This window comes from Corvus hawaiiensis, chromosome 4 (genome assembly GCF_020740725.1).
Source record: "Corvus hawaiiensis isolate bCorHaw1 chromosome 4, bCorHaw1.pri.cur, whole genome shotgun sequence".
Lineage (NCBI taxonomy): Eukaryota > Metazoa > Chordata > Aves > Passeriformes > Corvidae > Corvus > Corvus hawaiiensis.
In genome coordinates, this window is record NC_063216.1 from 57,137,346 (window position 1) to 57,159,716 (window position 22,371).

Consider the following 22,371-nt stretch of genomic DNA (forward strand, 5'->3'; position numbering starts at 1 on the left):
TTACAATATTTCCAGTACTGTTGACAGCAAAACAATTGTCACAGGGTTATACAGCTGGACACTGGCAGGTAAAACATAGAGGTTTACAATAATCATACCTCAAGTCCTACACAGTCTCAGGAAATTTTAGTGAAAAACTCAGAACTGAACATACATATCACTTATATGACTCATGGACACACTGATTACCGATATAAGTAGAAAGACCTGCAGCTGTTACACTCACATGTCAACCCCCTGACTTCACTGGAACTACAGGTTCAAAAACCAGAACTTAAGTTCTATTTGAATAACAAGTTCTCTTTGATCAATTTAAAATTTTAAGAACAAGTTCTCTGTGTCTGCTGGGGATTCATTTTATGGACACCTAATCTTTACACTACAAAAAAATCTGTAAGCAGACAGGTATTTTTGCATAGCACCAATCCACCTTATGATCTTATTTAAAAAAAAAAAAAAATCAGTTTCTTGTATGTTAGTATTTTTCCCCAAAACCTGAAAACTAAACATTTAGGAATTCACTTTTTAAATATTAATTTTCCAAAGTTCCACTAAAATTTTAAATTCTTTCTACATTATCACTCTCTCCTTAAAGCACTAAGAGTTCACATTAAATGTGGGTGGTCACTGGATGGCTGCACTCAAGAGCTGTGGCCAGTGGCCCAATGTCCAAGAGAGTAGAGCAGTGACAAGTGGTGTGCCTCAGAGGTTGGTATTGGGATGGTGATTAGACACTGACACAGGTTTGCCAGAGAGGTGGTAGGTAACCCACCCCTGGAAGCACTCAAGGCCAGGTCTGGATGGGGCTTTAAGCAACCTGGTCTAGTGGAGGGTGTCCCTGCCCATGGCACGGGGGCTGGAAATAGATTGTCTTTAAGGTCCCTTCCAACCCAAACCATTCTATGGTTCTATGTAGAGCACATATGCCCTGAAGCACTCGGGCCGCACTTAGAGAGGCTGGTTCTGTGAAGCAACTATTATTATTTACTCTGCACTCTTACTGGGTGAAATGGTCAGGACTTCTGCAGAAAGATGGAAGCAACGGCCTGCAACAAACAGGTGCTTCCTCCATCCTGAAGTGATTAGATGTCATCACATGACAACAGCAAGCTATTAGCTTGTGAACAGCATACCTGCAGGCTTAAAGCAAGTCACAAAACTTGTTATGCTACACAAACAACTATGCAAATCAACAGCTGAAAAAGATTTCTTCATACTTAAAAGAAACCCTGTTGGGAAAACATGTGCTGATTAAGACACTCACACCTTGAGAAGTTTCAAAAGCTCTAAAAGAGAGAAAACAACACGACTGTTGTACAGTCATTAACTAGTCATTTCTGGTGTGGGTTTGTGGTTTTGATTCTTTTTCTAAATAACTCCCCAATCAGTATTAAATTAATACTTTGATAAAAGAGAGGAGCAGTCAGCTGGGTTCACCAGCAAAGCCATCACGGGCTCCAAGCCTGGGCAGCATTATAGGCCATGCAAAACATTAAAAATATCTGGAATACGCAAAGATCTTCACTCAAGTCTGGAGTTATTACGTTGCCATTTAACCTCTTTTAAATGTGAGAAAATGGGAAGATAAACAAGACAGGTGAGTTACACAGCCCCTTAGTGGCTCAAGCAAACACGTGGCTTAACATATGATAGCATTTACCTAAGAGGAAAAAACCGTAAATGTAATTTCTGTATTTTTTCCTACTTCAGCAACTCAGAGGAGCCAGTAACCAAAGGCACACAGGCTGATTCGACAAGTATCTCACTGCAAACAGCACATTCAACTTCCTTAGGAGTTCACGGCTGCTCTCCGTAACGATGCATTTAGCGCTTTAGTTAAACAAGGGCTGAGCCCTATAACCCATCTGCCAACAGGGTTCGCGGCTCCGTACTCCACCGAGAAAGCCAAGGGAGCACCACCACCGAGCAGCAGCACCATCTCGTTTTCACCGAGCTTTGTTTCAGCAGGAATGGGCTGCCACGCTGCCAGCGTTTCACGCATTTCCCTGGACTGGGGCGCCCTGCCGGCCCGACCGCCGCCACCCGGAGCCTCCTCCTCCTCTTCCTCCTCCTCCCCCTGCGCGGCCACCGCCGGCAGCTCCGGGCGCTCGCTCCCTGCCCCACCGCCGCCTCCAGGCTGGTCCTGACCCCCTCGCCGGGCCAGGACGGCGGCGGAGCGGAGGACGGGCGGGAGACCCCCGCCCAGCGCACCGCCCGGCTCTGACCCGCGGCCCCGGCCCGCCTCACCGCGCCCGGGGCGGGAGGGGATGGGGGAAGGGCCGGGCGGCCCTGGGAAGGGCACCGCGGGGGAAAGCCAGCAGCAGAGGCAGGGGCTGGCGACCAGCAGCTGCCCCGCGCAGAGGAGGGAGATGCCCGCCCGGGCGGCGGAGCCAGCGGCGGGATGCCCGGCGGGAGACGGGCAGGGGCCGCCCCCCGCGCAGCCCCGCGGAGAACGCGAGCACCTACCGGGGCTGTAGGGCGCGGACACTCGCGCAGCGTCCCCTCGGCGACCCCGCCGCGAAGTCTGTCCCGGCCCGAGCAGAAACCGAGCGGAGCCGCCGCCGCTGCGCAGCCGGAGGGAGGAAGGCGCGGAGGGCGCACCCGCCCCCTGCCGGTGGCGGACCGGGGCTGCTCCGCCCCGCGCCGCCCCGCGCCGCCCCGCGCCGCCCCGCCCCGCCCCGCCCCGCCCCGCCCCGCCCCGCTCCGCCCCGCACCGCCCCGCTCCGCCCCGCCCCGCTCCGCCCCGCTCCGCCCCGCCCCGCCCCGCTCCGCCCCGCCCCGCCCCGCCCCGCCCCGCCCCGCCCCGCCCCGCCCCGCTCCGCCCCGCCCCGCTCCGCCCCGCCCCGCTCCGCCCCGCCCCGCCCCGCTCCGCCCCGCCCCGCCCCGCTCCGCCCCGCCCCGCCCCGCCCCGCCCCGCTCCGCACCGCCCCGCCCCGCCCCGCGCCGCCCCGCTCCGCCCCGCCCCGCGCCGCCCCGCTCCGCCCCGCCCCGCGCCGCCCCGCCCCGCCCCGCCCGCCCGCCCCGGGACTCGGCCCGCCAGCGCCGCGGGGGCTGCGCTCTGCCCTGCGCGGGAGCGGCGTCTCCGCACTGAGCGTGCCAGCGTGCCCCAGGCAGGCTGGTGCCCGGGCCTGGAGGCACTTGGGCGCCAAGATCTTTCTGCTTGTTTTCTGTTATATTTTACATGCCTTTGATTTTTTTTTACTCAAACATACCAGAAGTTCTCTTCTGTTACAGAACAGAAATGACATTTTTTGTTTTAAAATAAAGTCCAACCTTTTTCTTTTACAAACATTATGATTAGCAGGACTGAGCCACTCTGTGTTATTGAATAAGAAGAAAATATAATCCTGTCTCTTTGTCCTTTTTTTTGGCACTGATTTTCCTCTAACCCTGCCACGAGTTGGGGTAGGTGGGGACGAAAGCAGGAAGAACAGCATTTTATTGTGTGGAAGATTTCTACTGGCCTAACTCCCTCCGCTGGACTATTGCTGGGGTGGGTATGGAAAGTGCTGGGGAAGCAGAGCTCTGTAAATTCCACTATTGTCAAACCAGCAAAAGAGCATTTTTACAAAATCAGCGTGGCACTGCTCTTAGCAGAGAACAAAGCCACAGCCAAAATGTAGGGCATATCACACATCACTAGTGTCAGGTAGACAAAAGGAAGTTTCCATGTCTTATTTTAACGACTTCTGGTTAATAGGTCTCTCTTTTATTTGTTTTAAAATAGTGTACTTTGAAACATCCTTGGTATGAGATGGTTATTTGAACATCAATCAAGTAATTTCTTTAGTAAATTTTCACAACACAGTGAGGTTTCAGGCATACTGTAACATCAAAATAAGCAAAGGAGTACCCAGTGGGAGCACTGCACAAGGAAAGAAGGTATTTATAGCTTTTAGTTCTAAATGGTAGTATAGATATATCCTGGTTTGACAGTTATCATGATATTAATATATTAATATATGAAATATAATATAATAATTAATATATGAAATTTAACCATGTTCCCCTAATTACTAGTTAGGTGGCACTGTCTACAGTAACAGATTAGTAAGGTCATTATGCTAACAGAGGCTGACTCCTTTGATAAGCAAATGTTTGCAATAGAAACAAACATTTTTAAAAGATTACATAAGTAGCAGTATCAAATTATTAAAAGAAGAAATAATATTATCTGCACAATAACCAACACCTCAGAATACATCTGTATCAAAGTCAAAGAAATAAGTTGAGAATGGCTGCAGCTGAATCCCGTTGATAATTTACTTGGCTGAAAAGGTGCCACAACACACAGAAGGTGTAGAGTCACACTTCCCTGAAAACGTGGCAGCTGATAGAACCAAAGGAGAAGGGGTATGCCAGCCCTCCCAGTATCTCAAGAAGGCTCACAGGTCCTCTTTTCCTTTTTTCTTTCTAATTTGTCATGTAATTGTACCTTTTTCATATATTAAAATTGCTATGCCCATTAAGGTGTTCCATAAGAAATACCTACAGGAGTAAAATCTATACCTACAGGAGTTTGCTTTTTATTATTGTCTATGATGAACTGATCATTTTTTCTTCTGTAGATTAAGTTTGTCATGAAACAGAATGTGTTTCATAGCCACATATATTCTAAATGTTTAATTGTGACCTAACATATTCTAAATTTACAAATTTTAGTTCCAAAATGTTTACATTTATTTAAAAATAAATCAACAAAATAACTTGGTTTTATTATTACACTGTTTAGGAAAAATATATACTATACCTATTTATTTTGCAAACATCAGAAACCAAAGTATCCTAAGAATTTGGGCGCATTGGGCCTGAACAGAGATGACCTTGCTGGCCTTATTCACATCTTTGACAAATTTCTTTGCTAGTGTCTCTAGCATTTGACCTGAACTTTCTTGTCTCTCTCATAACTACATCATTTTACTAAGTGAAATAATCACATTGTAGTATGATTTTGGGTTTTATCGAGAATGAAAAGATTTCCTTCACGTAGTTACAGGAAAACTAGATGTACTGTGTGTTTCATTTAGCATCCTAGGGATAACAGGGATAAATGAAAATAAAGTAAAATACAGAAGCAGACCCTTTCAGGTGCTTTACCTCTGTTCTGTTGATTATTGCCTCTGGCAATAGATGTTCTGCTAATTAGTCATCAGTCTTGATGGTCATCAGTCATGGTATCAAAGCAATTTATGGTGACTTTTAAAAGTACTATTTCCCTGTAAGCCTAAACTTCATGTTCATATGCTATAAACTAATACTTCTGCCCTAGCAAATCTGTCCATGGCACTTTTGAATGAACCAGCCTCAGATTACTGGCAGTGACCCAGCTCTCCAAAATTTGGAATATCTGTGGCATAGAAGTTACTTTTCTCAACACAGTAGGCCAGGCATAGGAAACACTTTGCATTTTATAACACAAGTATTACAGTGCTGCGATAAATAAGATGCAACCCCAAGCCATATTTTAAATATTACAGAGAGGAAAATAAAAGAAAGAAAAGAGAAAACAGTTCCTTAGAGAATGCTGCAGGCAGTTTGACTTGAAGAAATTGGAAAATGTGATTTTCACCAAATTGTGAGCCTTTTAACTGTAAATAGAAACTAAAATGTATAAGTACAACATGAAGCTCATTCCTCTCTTCTCTCCTGCGTCTTCCAAACATGTGAGAACATGTATGAAAAAATCTTCCTTAAAATGACATCCTCTGTTGGCTTTCTGATTGGTGGTATCAAGTTTTGTATAAGCAGTAGGGGTGTGTGTCTGAAAGAGAATGTAATATTTAGCGTTTGTCCAATGATGTGCTAAAATTTAAAATATATACATTCAGCATATATTTTTGTGACTTCTCACCCCATTGCAATCAAAAGTTAATTTTCAAGCAGCCAAAATAGCAGATCTGATATGAGATGTCTGGGTAACAATGAGTATGGAACTAAAATCAGTGCTCCAGTTTTAGATAAGAAGCATCTGAGGAACATTTCCAACTGAGTTTGTACTCATTGAGATCAAGAACAAGCATCACCAGCTGGAAATTGTAGATGTCCTGGGACAGACAGACTACAGATTGTACTGTTCATGAGCTGCATTGTAAAAGGTCACGAGCACCACTCTGAACATCTTGTGACAGCATGAGAATTCTTCCACGCAATAAACCTCCTCCAAATGTAACTCTTTGTCATAGAAAACATATGGAGTTCGCCTCCAAGTTTATTAATGTTTCATTTTAGCAGGATATTTTTCCTCATCCACAGGCTCTTAACCAGATCCTACCTTTCCCGAGGCAGAGCTCCATGCATCGCTGCTGCTCTCAAAAAAGTTCAGTTCCTCTCCTCCCTCCCAAGTCCTCGCTAAACTGCCTGTATCCATCAGTTGCACCACCCCATGTGTGAACTAAGCCATGACATCACAGCTATGCCAATGAGATTTTGTGGCTCTGCAACTGCATTCAGACGTCTAATCCCCCCTATTGATTCTCCCTGCTGCATGCATTCATGTACGAGCACGTCAGATAAGGCACCAGGTTGAGCTGATGTCAGAAAAAGAAAAAGATAAGAAGGCGTTTTCCCTTATTGCTGTGTATTTGCTTAAGTTGACCTCTTTCACCATGTTCTGTTTATTACATCTCATCCCACACCGCTTCCTTACTTGATTGTAGGCCATTATCTCCCTCCCTGTTGGTTTGTCATTCCTAAATTACAGCTCTCCTATGTTTGCCAGTCATATGGCGGAACTGCTTTATCTCCCCTTTGGCAGGAACACCCTGTTTGTTCCTAGCCGTTGTTGACACTCAGATAAGATCTTATAATCATAAAAACTAGATCCCTGTTATTGATGCCAGTTGCACGATGCCAGTTGATGATCTGTGGTGTCTCTCCACTCCTCCTCGAGACTTGTCTTTCCTTTCTCTGGCAGGATCAACCAGAAAACTGCTTGGGCCACTGTGTCCTTGACCCTCGCTACCAGAGTCATAGAGTTATGCCTAATATGTTCACAGCTTCCCGTGGCCAATATCAGTACTGCCCATGCGGAAGAGTAACAAAGGATAATAGTCTAAGGCCCCACAAGTCTTTCTTCAGTATCTGAGATACAAGCCCAAGCAAGAAGAAAATGCCCTTTGCCAGCAGGTGAGGTCAGCCTGTGGGGACCTTCTTCCCCATAGCAGGGAGTCTGCCCCTGCTATCACTTGCAGGTTCCACCTGGTATTGTTGTAGGTTCTGGCTTAGCTGGTGCAACTGTTTTCCTGGACCGAGCTCCTGGACCCTGCTGCCAGGACACTCAGTATTTTGTAGCGGCAGGTCTGCAGATAAGAGTGGGAGCCTTCCTCTTGTTGCTAGAAGCCACAAGTTTCCAGACTTCTTTCCCCTCAGCTGTGTGAATGTGTGAGGAATGTGCTCTGTTTTTTACAACACATCACAAATGATGAGAGAGGAATTGATGGACAGTCTTTCCATGTCCACCCACATCTTAGTGCTTAATCAGGATAACCACTCCTCCATCTTACCAACATATAAACCATTGTCAGTAGTTATCATGCCTGTGTTTTTCGAGTGGAAAGGAAAGAATTCCATCTTCCGAGAAAACTCTCAGTGTGATGGAGCAGGACAGGGCAGCTCAGCAAATAGCTGCAGGGTAGAAACTGTACTCAGTTAGGCCTTTAGGTGTTACTATAATAAAAAATATTAAATCCTGTGTATCCAGAAATAGGAAGCAGCCTGTATAACTAAGGATTCTGCCAGCTTACACATTTTTCACCAGGATGGAATGACTGGACCTCATCCATCTAAGCTTCAAGTGATGAGTAAGATAAAAAGTGCAGAGGCGGTGGTGATCACTCCGTCCCTACTGTCATGCTTGGCTAGACCACAGAAAAGAAGTTGCATCCTTAGCTAGGATAGATAGGCACAGCCCTGAAAAGGGGATTCTAGCTCTAATCACAGAGTTACAAAACTGGTACTGGAGGCATCTGACTGACCTTGAAAGTGAAAAAGAGAACTTGGACAGCAAACACACTTTGTGTGCAGCAGACCAAAATGCAGACCGTTTCAGGTCAAAGGGATTTATCTAGAGACCAGACTAGGCTCGAGCTAGTACAGGCAGCTCAAATCTAATGAAAGGATCCCTGGCAACTGTGGAAACTCCAGGAACAGATACATGGCGATGCAGCAGAGCTTATGGCTCACCAGCCATAAGATCACACTGTAAAAATGATCTCTTCAAGGGCCAGAAGATACAGTACTCTGAGACTAAAATACTGAAGCTATGGCAGTTAGGATGCTGAGGTTAGAAAGCATTGCTTTGCAGTTGTGGGCAAAAGAATCAGAAACATGAGAACTTCTGGGATGACTTGGAAGTTGTCGGCTCCTCTTTTAACCCATATGCCCTCTGATACTGTTCACTGGCTATCTTCACACTGGTGTTATGCCTCTATATATCTATGTAGCAATGGTATTGCTGAGCATCTCTAAGTAGCACAATAACTTTCACAGTTAAATGCAAGCAGACTCTGGCTTTGCCTGTGGCTGACCAACTCCTGTCTCAAAAGGTCCTCTGCCTGGGACAGAGGTTCAGCCTTTCTGAACAATAAAACAAATGCAATTGAGACTCTATTCACCACAGGCATGGTGGTTTTCTGGGCACAGCAGTTTAGGAGGAAAAAATATTTCTCATTGGTTACTTCCTTCTACTACAGCGTTGATGTGGTCACTTAAACTCAGATGTCTTTGAAGGAGACTTATCTCAATAGCTAAAGTGTTATGGTATGAGAACCAGCCAATTTTAATAGTAGTCTCATTAAGCACAGTACCTTGTCAGAACTGACACCTCCTTTTTGCAGCAGGACAGTCCCTCCTTATACACATTTATCTGTTTCTCATGCTGCTGGCTTCAATAGTGTACAAGCCTAATACCACAGATTTTCTGACAAAAGAATAGTATTACTTTCACTGAATTTTAAAAACATATATATCCCATATGATACAACTACAGATGACTTTTATTTTTGTTCAAATAATGACACTGGAAGAATGTTTGCTTTGTTTTGCAGCAATGTGCTGTACAAACATCAAAGGAAAGAAAGAGCTCATAAGGTACAAGAAGATGCAGCTTGTAAGTTATTCCAAGGCAGGCATCCTTTTGTGCTGTGGTGTTTTGTGCTGTGCTTTTGCTGGGTCTTTTCACCCAGTTTGTTAAACTTGTGTTCAAGTTTCAATTTGAATACTAGTTTGTAGATTGTCCAGACAGGAAAAATCTCCTAGAGCCCCGCCTCAAAATGCAGGGGTGCACACATCCAGAGGAAGGCAAACTTCTCCTAAGAAGCATGAACTTCTTCCATCAGCTCTGCACAGCAGGCCACGGCCTGTCTTTTGACCCTGTGTCTCTGTAGGAAATTTCACTAGTTCTACAGAGTGTGACATTGCACATGTGCCTCACAGCATATGTGCACAAAATATCTTGCACTTCTTAAATAAAGTGCTAACAGCCCCTTCTAGAAACACTCCTAAAAAAACCCAGCAATTTTGGGGTTTGGCACTTGTATTTGCCTGAATGTGGTCTTTCTTTTTCTTCTTTGTTCGTTGGTTTGTGGGATTGTTTGGGGGGTTCTGTTCTGTTTTGGTTTTCTTCTTTTTTTTTTTTTTTTAATTTTCAGCAATAAATCTTGTCAAAAGGAAAATCTATTAACTACTTAAAAGTAATCTAGGCAAGACTTGAATTCTAAACTTTTGTTTCTTGCAATCAGTCTTTTATCCTGCAAACAGAGCATAAAGGAAAGGAAAATACTGGAGGAGTGTAAGTCTGTTATGCTGTTGCACGGTTAGTTTCTAGGCAGGACATATTGGAATTACAGTCGCATGACTTAGACTAGACAGAGTTGTTACTGTAACAGATTTTTGTTACAAAGCATCCTTCTTATGTACTTTCTTTCTCAAAGTGCTGTGTTTCTGTTAAAAAATCACTGAAGATATTTCTCTGAGTAAAATGGCTTAAATTATCCCTAAATCTGTTCCTTTTAGAATTTGCTAGAACTGACTGGTTGATCAGATAAAGGCACACATAGTTTTCATAGCTGTCAGGAAGAAGCTGGTGGTCTCCTAATTCACCTTTCTACTTCCCATCAGAACCTCAAAACTTTCTTTTACACTCCATCTGGTGAGGGAAAGTCTAGTCTCTGTAAATCACCCATGCCATTACCTATCTATGCTTATGATCCCAACATCTGACCTAAACCTACCTTGTTGTAGTGCATGCTCATTTCTTCCTCTCATCTACAGTGATGATGTACAGAGAACCACCTATTTGCTTTGCCTGTGCTATTTTTGTTTGTGCTATTCTTGTTTGAAGACTTTTTTGTTTTCTCTCAGCCTTCCCTAAACAAAGCAGTCTCACTCCCTCTAATCCTTACTCACCAATCATGTTTCACAGACTTTCAGTCTCCTTCTCTGGATTACAATTTCTTTGTAACATGGTAGCCAAACCTCAACACGTCTCTCCTATTTAGGCATCACCAACATAAAATTATCTATGGCCCACAGTACTCTTACATGATGTTTTCTTCCATTTTTGCCACAGCAATTTCTTTGACTGATGCTTGACTGTGGCTGTATATGACCCCTACATCCTCACCTGTGGATCTGCCACCCTGCTGGGAGTTTCTGGTCCTATATTTATGCAGCTGATTTTTTGAACTCTAAGTTGTAGCCTTTTTTATATCATTTCTGCTCTCTGTCAAGATCTTTCTGAAGACATTCCTGTTCTCTAAAACCCTCACAAGCTCCTACAGATTGGTTGTAGCTGCTTATTTAGCAATTCAATGCTCCATCACAGTGGGAGCAGTGTTCTTTACTAGAACAGGACAGGATAAACCACTGGGAGTAGCACAGGGGTTTTGGCAATACATAGCTGAGTGCATTTTTCTTCCAGCAGTATTGCATACATGTCATGGAAGTTTCTTCCAGGTCTTGAGTGCCAAGATTGCACCTGAAAATCTCAAAAAAGGCAGAGTCCACAATCCCCCTACCGTATTACAGCCACTGCATTTCTCCTTCTGCATGGCCTCTTTACTTGGTTAGATCACTCACCTAAATAATTTTATTTTTCTTTAGCATAATAGGGCCTCTGATGATTACCCGAGGGAAGATATTTAGTCTTTGTGGCGTTTGAAGAAACATTTCTTCTTTATTAACAGAATTCTCATTGATATCACAGCAAAAAATGTCATTAATCGGACATTTGCCCACCTACTCAAAAAATATGTTTGCAGTCAGAGTGGTTTTTTACTTACTACCATTTTAGGATTGGAATAACTGGAAAATCCTACACTTTTTGAACCTGCTTTTGGAGCTACAAGATTTTATTTCTTGTAGCACTATTAGAAGCTGTTTAAGTGAATAAAAACTGCTTACAGAGAGATATACCAGGATTTCCGTAGGAAATACCCCTTTCCAGTATTTAGGACTAATCTGGTATTAATGCCTGTCTTTAATCAGAAGCAGGCTTCCAGTTCAATTAATTGTTCTGAACTTAAGAGCATTTGTGGACATATAAGAAATGTGGAAGTAGAGAGCAATTAATTACTTTCTGGTATCAGCTTCACTTGGTAACAATTTCCCTAACTGAAGCCTGAATGATGGAACTGGAACTTAGATTTCAGCTAGAGGGTGGGGTTCCTGGAGCAAACCCGCAGAATCAAATGCCACTGAATGTTCAGAGTGCTTTGCTCATTAACCTGATCCGACCAAACCATGTGGGAGTGGAGAAAAAACCAAACAAACCACAATCTAAAAAACCCCCATAAAAAATAACTTTATCTACTTCCAACAGAGAACAATCTGGCTAGAAAATTTCTGATGAAACACTTCTTCATTAGGGTATGCCATTCATTGAAATCAAAATGTTCCACAGAAGAATTTCCATTTTTGACCAATTTCCAATGGAATCTAGGCGGGTTTCCAAGACAGATGATCCTGCCAGTTCTCTTCTTAACAGCCATTTGGCTGGTTCTAGGACATCTTGAGCTTACAGACTGCTTTGCCTCGGTTTTGATGGAGTGCTGAGAGCTGGGAAGGAAGGACCCTCCACTTTGTGGCTTCTTGGCAATCCCGATTCCCCAGACATGTGGGGGCGAGGCTGACAGGCTTCCCCAGAGCTGAGGCATCATGCCATGAAAAGACTCAACACTCCTTGGTTTCATTCCAAATTTTGAAATATTAAAATCTTCTATTGTGTTAAAAAAAAATTGCATTTCTTGCTGATACTCTAATGAGTCTATATTCCAGATCAGAGCCTAATCCTGTAAGTATGTGCATATCCATTTATTACAAGCTGTGGTATAAAATTACACAGATATTAATGGAGTTCTGGCAGGCTGGCTATACATAGGCATGTAAATAACAAAGGCCACACCTGAACATAAGACAGTAGTGCCCATGGTGATGTGGTCATATAGCACTGCTGTTGCCAATGCTTTCTTCACAGTACTTGACAACTCACTACTTCTTTCAATATATATTCGAAGTACTAATATGTGATATTCCATTTTAGAAGCAAAAATCTGACATGGAAATGTTACTGGTTTTTCAGAACCACAAAACACATTTGTATAATTAGGTTTACTATTTCAAAGTCCAGCATATTCTATTAAGAGTCTTATTAAGAGTCTTAGATAATCATCCAATTCTGTCTTCAGCCAATGAAAACAACTTCCTTGCCTGTTCTTTTTTTAGCTTTCACTTCTCACATGCTAGTCTTGCACTCAAGGGATTTACAGCCCTTACAGCTCAGCTCACAGAGCAAGTATGTGTCTGTTTCTTTTCCATTCCTGTGTGATGCCATTGCTCCTGTCTCAAACTTGGCCTAAGATGGCAACATGGCCTATGTACTGATGCTACTTTGTCTTGGTGATCTACACAAACAGGAGAGTAGCAAACAGCTATGGAGATGGCAGTGACTTCAAAGCCACAGCAGATTTTTCAAAAAAAGGCTATTTGCTCTTCATGTGTTTCATGGTTGTTTGGCATTCTCACACTAAAATGCTTTGAGAAAAGCTCCAATACCCATTTTGTGATGCACAATGTCAAATATACAATTAGAGTCACTAAATGTGATGAAAACTACTAACAATCCACTAAATCAGGTTAACGAGTGGCCCACCAAAGAGTAGAGCTTCAGTCCAGGATGCCTTTTGGAAGCTTGATGATTGGGCTAACAGAAACTTCATATAGTTGTAAGAGCCGAGGTGCAAAGTTCTGCACTTGGAGCAGGATTACCCCATGTGCTGAGAATTAACTGGCTGAGTAGCAGCACTGATGAGAAGGGCTTGTGATGGAGGTCACAGTGAATGTGAAGCTGCATATGAGCCACTAACGTGGTGATGGGGGTAGGAGCATGTCAGGGAGTTTGTCCAGCCTGAACAAAAGCCAAGAGAATAATACAATTGCTGTTTTCACCTGTATAATGAGGGAGAGAGAGAGGGTTTAAAGGTGAGACATGCTGTAGTCCTGTGTTGAGTGGGAATGGACCAGTCAACCTCCACATTTCTATGATTCCATTAAAACTGTGTTTTCTAAAATTTTATTTGATTAACATTCAACACAATTGTCTAGCTGAAACCAAGACCCTGGAAGTTTCTTTATTGCAAATAACCAGGATATTATGGGAGGATATACCATGAAAAAATATGTTTTGTTCTAGTCATGGTTTTTCCTGACCTTTTTTCACAAATATATAGTATTAGCCACTGTCAAATACAGAGCTAAAGGGACCATTGACCTATCTACTAAGGAAAATACTGGTTCTAGATTCCTAAGGGAAATTACAACAGCTCATACACATTTGTAGAATGTAAACATTTGCTGAAGGTAATAAAAAGTCTGACTGTCTTCCAGTCAACAGTCACAACTGATAGACACAGTATGTTCAGATACTGCCTCTGAGGCAGCATGAAATCCTGGCACTATTCGACGTCCAGGAAAGTTTTTGTATCAATTTCAGTGGAGCAGCATTTCAAGCATATAGTTTTAATCTATCAATTTATGAGAGTATAAAACCATGCTAATTTACCACTCACTTGACTAAAATAGAGAAGTATGAGCATTTTAGAAACCAAACTAAGCAAAAGAGTGTGCCTTCTGAAGGATAGATATGTGCTGGCAAAGATGAGGCATTGGTTGGATTCTCCATTGACCTAATACTGCTTGCACATATTAAATGAGTTTTAAAGGATCCCTGCTTTTGCTATCATGCCGAATATACTGCCACGTGATGAATATGGGGGAGATCCTGACTCCTTTGAAGTCATGGCAAACTTCCCATTCCCTCTATTGCCCAACACCTTGTATGGACACGACTGTAGGAACCACATGAGGCGAAATTTTGACAAATGTGAGCAAGAGCTGCTGGCTGTATCTAGTATGAAATTGTCTGTTTTGTGGTGATTAAACTTTATTTCTTGCTTAGTCAAACATCCAGTCATGTTATGGGATAACAACTACTGTGCCATAGATGGAAAACACAGAGTGACTGGGAAGCAGATGAAAAGCTGGTGACTGTGCCCACCTCAAAACCGAGGCTTTTCTCTCTGTTACAGCATTCTTAGGCTAATCTACACTCAAGGATGATCTTATTTCTTGATTTTCTTTCCAAAATACTGGGTCTCTAATTTTCCTCTCTTTGATTTCAAAGTAAGCTGAATCAGTCCCTCTGTGGATACATTTTCATGTTATTCTGTTGCAACATTTTGTATTTAATGGGCTGCTTTTAAATAAAACTCCAGTTTATTTGTTAAGCAAAACCTCTGTGTGGTTTTGACTCAATCTGAAATTGTATGTGTCTTTAGGCTCCTGCCTAAATTTGTCTTGGCTTACTTCAACAGGTCTCATTTCTCTGTATGTTGCAGTGATTGGGAACTCACTGGTGACTTTTCTTGCTCTTTGATAGGATTTTTCAGTCTTAGAACTTAACACTTCTCCAGGATACAAACAGAAAATACTGGGTTCAAGAACAGGACAGGGAGTTATTTTTCCTAAGTCAACTACTTCACTCAATTGACTACCTGGCCAGACAGAAAAACACAGCTGAAAAGGCACTTAATAGGTATAAAGTTAAGTTCAGGTCAATTTGGCACAGAGTGGAGAACCCCACCCAGATGAGTCAGAGATATCAGTGGAAGATTAGTTGTGCCTATCCTCATAATTTCTTACATGGGTTTCCAGTCCAATATATCCCCTCAGACTTCCTATTCTCAGTTTAGTGTATACAATGTTTAAACTGTTTCCAAGCTCTCTTAAATAATCTAAGAACCTAAATTGGTTTGATTGTAATGTAAATGGTTATCATTCCCTGATTACACTGCAGTCTGGCATTATGACTGAACTTGCATTGGGACCACAATGGAAAACTAGTCTGCAGCACAGCTCTACCAGGCATTGCACACTCTTGCTTTACCAACTTTGGCAGTTGGTTACTGCTTTTATGAATCACCTTTTGAACTACTGGGGTTGTTGCCATTTTTCAAGGATTTCTACATATCTCAGTGTCTTCATGTCCACACGTCCAGGACATACAGCCACTTACCTAGTGCTTACTTGTGCTATAGTGTGTAGGCACAGCCTGAGAGGTTTATAGCATATGGGATCCACTGTGCAACTGATTTTGCATGCACTGGAAGTAAGACACATTTTGAGCACTGGTTTTGCAGTACATGCCTTTAAGTTCACTCTGCACAGGCAAAACAGCTCTGTTGTGCCTGGGGTACATCAGGCTCCATACATATGCAGACACATATGATCTGTGTCAGTCTGAAAGAAGATTGCAGGGCTAGTAGGCAGGGTTGAAAAGATGACTGTCTGCCTCTGACTTCTTTGACTTCACCAGCAGAATGACATGCTGCCCAACACATGCCTGCAACATCACTGGTTTCAGGCAGTGTAGATCCTTTCCCAAAGGCTACAAGATAGTTTGAAATCGGAGGGCCAGGGTACTCATCACTAAGGAAAATTCTCATCTTAGAATTCATTCTTATTTATTCTTAAGTATTCTCATCTTAGTCTCATACCCTGGTAAAACCTATGTAAAACTTCGCAATCACAGATTCAGAATAAATGACTATGCATGATTTGTTGCTTCTCTAAGTCCTGAGGTAGTACAGCATGACCTCCCTCTCAAACCTGTGTGACCAAGGTGGACATTTGCCACATAATCAGAATAGAGAATGTGTCGCATGAAGAGACATCACCGTGGCTATCTGCCTTACATGCTTGATAGCCAGTGTGTGGGACACTTTCTCAGATGTAAGACTCAGCTTCCTGTAAGGACACAGTGCTGTCCTTTTATCCCAGTGCTTTGAGAGCTCTCTCACGCAACACAAAGCAAGGAACAAAATGCAAATCTGTATATGAGACAAAACCAAAACATTAGGCTTCAATGCTGAAAGAAACCAAGGGACAGCTAGTGATGCCATAGCTGCTAAAAACTAATTTTGTTTTCTTCATATGCAAGCAAACCACCAAACCTGCCCACAAGAGCTTCCTCAGTTTTAACAAACTGCACATGTATGAGCATGGTACAGTATATTTCTACTGTAATAATTTCCATTGCATAGAAGGGCTAGTTTTTGAGTAAGCTAAGCAATAGGAGAATCATGTAATGGTTTGGATTGGGTTTGGGACAGGGACCTTTAAAGTTCATCTAGTTCTAACCCCCCTGTCACTGGCAGGGACACCTTCCTCTAGACCACATGGCTCAAAGTCCCATTCAACCTGGCCTTGAGCACTTGCAGGGATTGGGCATCCAAGACTTGTCTGGACAACCTGTTCCAGTATCTCACCACCCTGAAAGTAATCCTTTACTAATTTACTTCTTCCTAATATCTAACCTAAACCTACCCTCTTTCTGTATAAAACTGCTCTCTCTAGTCCTATCACTACTTGTCATTGTATAAAGTCCATCAGAGGGTCTTACCAGAAACTAATATAATTACTGCTTATTTCTCCCTTTTACTGACACACATTTGTACTTGGAGATAAATTCTGTTGCAAGACATAGCTGTTGCAACACTGGTAAATACCACATGATTTTTTCCATTAGACTTGTAAGGAAAACTGTGAAGCAATATCAATTCAACCCTAACTGCAGTGGCTTGAGGTATGAAAGTCTATACATTTACAGGTTTTTCCACTTTGTTTTGCCAAAGTACTCCAGTCTTGGAGGATGTAGAGCTTGTAAGTTGTTCTGATCCCCAGCATGGGCCAAACTGAAAGTGTCAGCCTGGATGATTATTGTGGTGTAAACATAGGCCTGTGTGAGATAACTGACTCAGTTTTCACTTTAAAATACAGATTAAAAAATAAATTAGTTCAAATCATACTGTGCCTTTTAGATCTTCAGGCTAAGACCTTGAAAAAAAAGATATCTAGTTAATTTTTTGCAACTGTTGCTTGATGAAAGGAGTATTAATATGGTGGTAGTAGGTTACAACATTTAACACTGTAGCCTTGACATTTCTTATTAAATATTTAACTGCTGGAAATGGTATACTTGACAAGCATCTGTGGAAATGAAACCTGGTTTTGAGAACACAAGGTTGATACTGTAAAAACAAGGATGAGGATATGGATAAAAGAAATATTATAAAGTTGGCACATTATTTTTTGTCTCCAAGAGAAGATTTTGATTTTTTGATATTTATTTGAATGCATATTTTTGCTGTGGGGGAAAAGGTTTGTATACTCACTAAAATAAGTGCCTTTAGTACACAAACTGGTTTGGCGGGGGGGGGGGGGAGTTGGATTGTATGTAAAACACTCCTTGTGTTTTTAAAGCAGACTACTTTTGAAACATGGTGATGTAAAAAAGGCAAACAGATGAAAAGATGGAGAACCTCACAAAGATACCAGTTCTTTTGTCCTTTGTACATGACCTCAGTATAATTTCTTTTTGCAATGATGCTATTACACTAGGAAACATCTCAGTCATTTTGCTTTTGAGAGTTAAAAGCTGGTGCTGATCTAAGTCTCTGTCGGAATTTTACCCTGACAAGTAGAGAAACATGGCAATTTAAGTATTATTCTTCTAGTTCTTGTATTAAAGTGCTATTTTTTCCTTGGAAATAATAAGAAATATGATAAATCAAGTAAATTGCCTAAGCACCTTTAGCTCTTTTTTATTATGTATTTGTTATACACTGCATTTCTCTATCCATATTTTACTGCAGCATATGGAAGCATTTAAACTTTGATTGCAGCAAGGCCTAGTAATACCTAGGTTTGGGAAAGGAATGCTCTAAGCTTCTGAGGAAGAACCTTGGCAGAGACTGCTTCTCAGAGACAGCCTACACAAATCTGTCTCTAATTGTTTCTGAGGACAGCAGTTAATTATTTTCTGTTCATTATATTCAATCATTTTAATTAGCGATCCCATGAATTTTCCTAGTAAGGGCAGAAATACCAATTTAAAGGCTGATTAAAAGGACTGTAGTCATCTTGAATGAAATCTCAAAAGCATAAAAAGTGGATGAACAATAAGCTGATCACAAATAATGACAGCATTGGTACCATACTTGGTGTCATATTTAAACAGTAGAATGAGGTTCCTGCCTACCTGCCTAGAATATACTAAGCAATTTATACTCTGTCTTATTCTTTCTTAAAAATTAATACATGCAGAATATCAAATCTATAAAATATATCACACCAACAGGTCTGCAATTTGAAGACCTCTGTTCACCCGAGATGGAAGTCAATCATTCCTGAAACAAGTCCCAGGAAACTGGCTTTGTGCCCAGTGACTGTGGTGGAAGCAAAAATAACTTTTTTTATATGTGCTGGTAAGTCATTTAGCATGTTCACCTCATTTCTTAATCCATTTGAAAGAAAAAGGGAAGGAATGCTTTGGTACTTCAAAAAACATGAGGCAAACACATACACACTCTGCTCAAAGTAATTGAGAGATGAAAGCTGTCTAGGGACAGATGACAGCCATGAGGCCATAAGGTGGAGTTAGTGGTGAGCTGCAGGATCTCAGGCAGCACATGCAGACACTCTTTGTTCCCTGCTACTGAGCGTGTCTCGTGCCTGTCCCAAATGAGAGCCCTAAGGAGCAGTAAGGATTTCATTCTCTATCTGCTGGCAGTGCCTTCAGCTCTTCTGCTGAAAATACCAGCACAGATGCTTGTTAGTTGCAGAAGCTTTATTTTGGGATGAAGACATGTCTCTCTTGGAAGCTGGATGAAATCCACCTAACTTATTTTGCAGAACTAATTTCAGCAGACTGTATTACAACCTCTTTTGGTCACTATGAGCCTTACTTGACTCAAATGAGCAAGAGATTCAGATAAGAAAGAGAGACTTAACTGCACTTCTGAAGTTCCATTGCCATATCTATTCCTATAGGTATATTTCTATATTTGCTTTTAGCACCATTTCTGAGCCATAGTGATTTTTAACAGCTAGTTGCCTAATTTAACTCCCCAAAAAGAAACACAAAATTTTATGGTGTATGAGATGCAAAAGCATATCACTAGACATTTTTATTAGACCTACGTCCATCAATGTACTGGAAAAGATGAAGCAATCAGTTCTGCCTTGCCCTTGACCTTCCAGCACATCACTGATAATGGCCACAGTCACGAAGCAGCCTATGTGAGTCAATAGTTGATTTGTCCATCTCTCCATTGCTCTTTGGATGAGTTTGGATTGCTTTTGGATGAGTATTCTCTTTGTGTTCCTCCATATACAGACACCACAGAAAGTTTTAGATTGTGGTCTGCCCTTCTTGTTTCACACCAAAGTTGATGAGGAGTTCTATGTACATGCACTGATTTACTGTAACTACAGTGTTGCCTCCTATTTTTTATTATTTTCTTAGTTACTAGAGTTGTGAAGGCTTTTAGCCTGCCAAAAAGCCATGGTGAACAAGCAAATCTCCAGGTGTGCAAAAGATATCTGTGTCACACAGTCCATAGGAAGAAAATAACAAAAAGTTCAGTGTCCGTTTCTCGCGCTTTCACGTGTCGGAGGAAAATAACTTTAAGGGATGGGACTATGCAACTACACGAATTTATTGTTTAAAATAACAAACGCATCAGTCGAGGCGTGAGGTTTTACAACACCTCTGAGTAATGGCGACTAGTCACAAGATTTAGGGTTACATCGTAATTTAAAACTTTCTAATCCAACAGATACTTAAAATGACACTTTGTTTTAGATTAATGACCTATCACCTGTGGCAATTCTCACTGCAATGCAGCCATGTCTTGACCAATAACTTCTCATGTCACGTACACACAGTTGTCTCTCTTATACCATCTACATTCTTAACTTAAACTATATAAAACCACACTATTGTATTTTAAAACCCTTCACCAAAACACCCAGTGTACAATTTTACTTATGATGATAGGAACACAAGTTTGTAATCCTTTTGCTTAAAGTCCACAAATCTCTGTCAATTAAGCCAGACCTAGTCTCTTCCAGGGTTGTAAATCAAAGCCTCCTTTAATTGCAGGAGTTTCTACTCCTCTGTCTCCCGCAGTTCAGAATAAAGAAGACCTCATTTCCACAGTAAATACCTCAGCACTTCAATTTGTCCCTTAAAATAGAGGGAGATATTATGGTTTCTGAGATTGTATTGAACAGCAACTACAAACTAAGAAAGACTTTTTAGTGGCAACTTTTATGCACACTAAGTCATATCATGGAGTGTCATAACTGTATTATGGAACATAGTCAATTTTTCATATAAGATAGGGGTATGAAATGAAATGAGTTCATGTCCTGCTTTGCTGGTAGTCTCTTAAGCTTTTGAAATTCCTTGACTATATTTACTATTTTGCAAGCAAATGAATGGAATGCTTATGAAGCACTCAGAGTTGAACCAGTGGTGCATTTGGTCCTGTACAGATGGCCAGAAAATATCAAACCACTTTCTAAATGTTCAGTATGATGCATGATTCTGGAGTATATTTTAGATAACTAATCTTACACAGCATGTTTGTCTTTAGTTTAAAGCAAAATGCCAATATTCTATGTGCATCTGTAATTTCTGGGTATATGACTTGCTACACAAAATAACTAACACAGAGTTGCAGCATCTAAAAGAATAATGCTTAGTGCTATGAGACTGGATGAAATAGCACAGAATAGCAAAGCTACAGTCAATCTGTTTTATGTACTATTAACATAATATAATGTAATAATTTTTGTTTGTATTATTGCTTCAGGACCAAGAATAGGCTGTCCTATATCCCTGGAAAAGTGCTACTATGCAAAATAATAAGAAGAGGTGTGGTCGGATTATTTGAGGGCTCAATGTACTTACAAAACCCTCATCTATCTGTGTGAATAATATGAAGTTCCATCAGCCCTGGGACACTTCTGGAAATAATAAATGTGTTAAAAAAATTTCTTTGGACCCTTAGCTGAATTGTCCAACAAACCTTCTCAAATCAATAAATAGAAATAGGCATTTGCAGTTGGCTTGGCTGAATCACTGTTCAAAGATATTTCTCCCTCTTGTTGTAAAATGACCCTAAGCAACAGGCACTTCAGTTAGGAGACTAAAATAACTGAGATGAAATGTGTGAGTGGCCATCCAAAATTTGTAACATCCAAGAAAATGTTTGCACTGTTATACTTGAACAGGGCATTTTTTTCTTTTTGTTCTGTATCCTTCTGTGGTTGCAAAAGGTGTGCTAGCAGGGGTGCCCAGTTCTGCCCTGCTAGAACAGAGCTGATCACGTTCTCAAGAGGTAACAAACACTGGGACTGTAATCATTTCAGAGGCAGAGTAAAAAGGGATGTCCTCTGATACCATTTCACCCTCTCAGATACCTAGAGAAAAAAAATTCCTGATCTTGCTCTTAATTACTGCTCCTGCGTTGATTTCAAAACCAAGCAGCACTCCAGGAAAAGCATTTCTGAAGGCTACTTTCCTGTCTCTAGCAGTCAGTCACTTAGCGTGCAGAATCGTGGCTTACAACCTCCACTACCTGAAGTGTGATAATAATTACTCAGAAAAAGATTTGTTTGTTTGCTTGAGAGAAAGCCTTTATTCTTGAAGTTGTCTTGATAGGAATGTCAAGAAAAGCCACAGGCTTCCAAGGTTGGACTGAATCCTTTTTTTTAATATCAGTATAAACAAGCTCCACATAATTCAATTTCTAATTGAATCTCTCATCTCAGACATAGCTGCTTGGCTAATTACTCTGGAAAACTATTTTTTTTACTTGACCAGCTATTAAAAATGGTTACTTCTGTGATATTGCAACTTAAAAGTAATGTTATTTGGGAACTGAGGTGTCTTTATGATCTAATGACTATGAGAAAAGTGAAACCTCCGTGCTACTAAAGTTTATTTTTAGTGCTATGATTTCTACGTTT

The 22,371-nt window shown here is 41.6% G+C and overlaps 1 protein-coding gene across 3 annotated transcripts in view; it reads right to left on the bottom strand.

Moving 5' to 3' along the window:
• FAM3C (FAM3 metabolism regulating signaling molecule C) overlaps nucleotides 1-22,371 on the bottom strand; it is a 59,546-nt gene that overhangs the window by 28,739 nt on the left and 8,436 nt on the right. For 2 of the 3 annotated variants that reach the window (XM_048300514.1, XM_048300515.1), the window contains exon 1: nucleotides 2,467-2,610. The exons of the other annotated variant lie outside the window; for it this stretch is intronic. The gene's annotated coding sequence lies outside the window, so the exon portion shown is untranslated. Of the gene's footprint in view, nucleotides 1-2,466; nucleotides 2,611-22,371 lie in introns of those variants that run through there. 3 annotated transcript variants of the gene reach the window in all.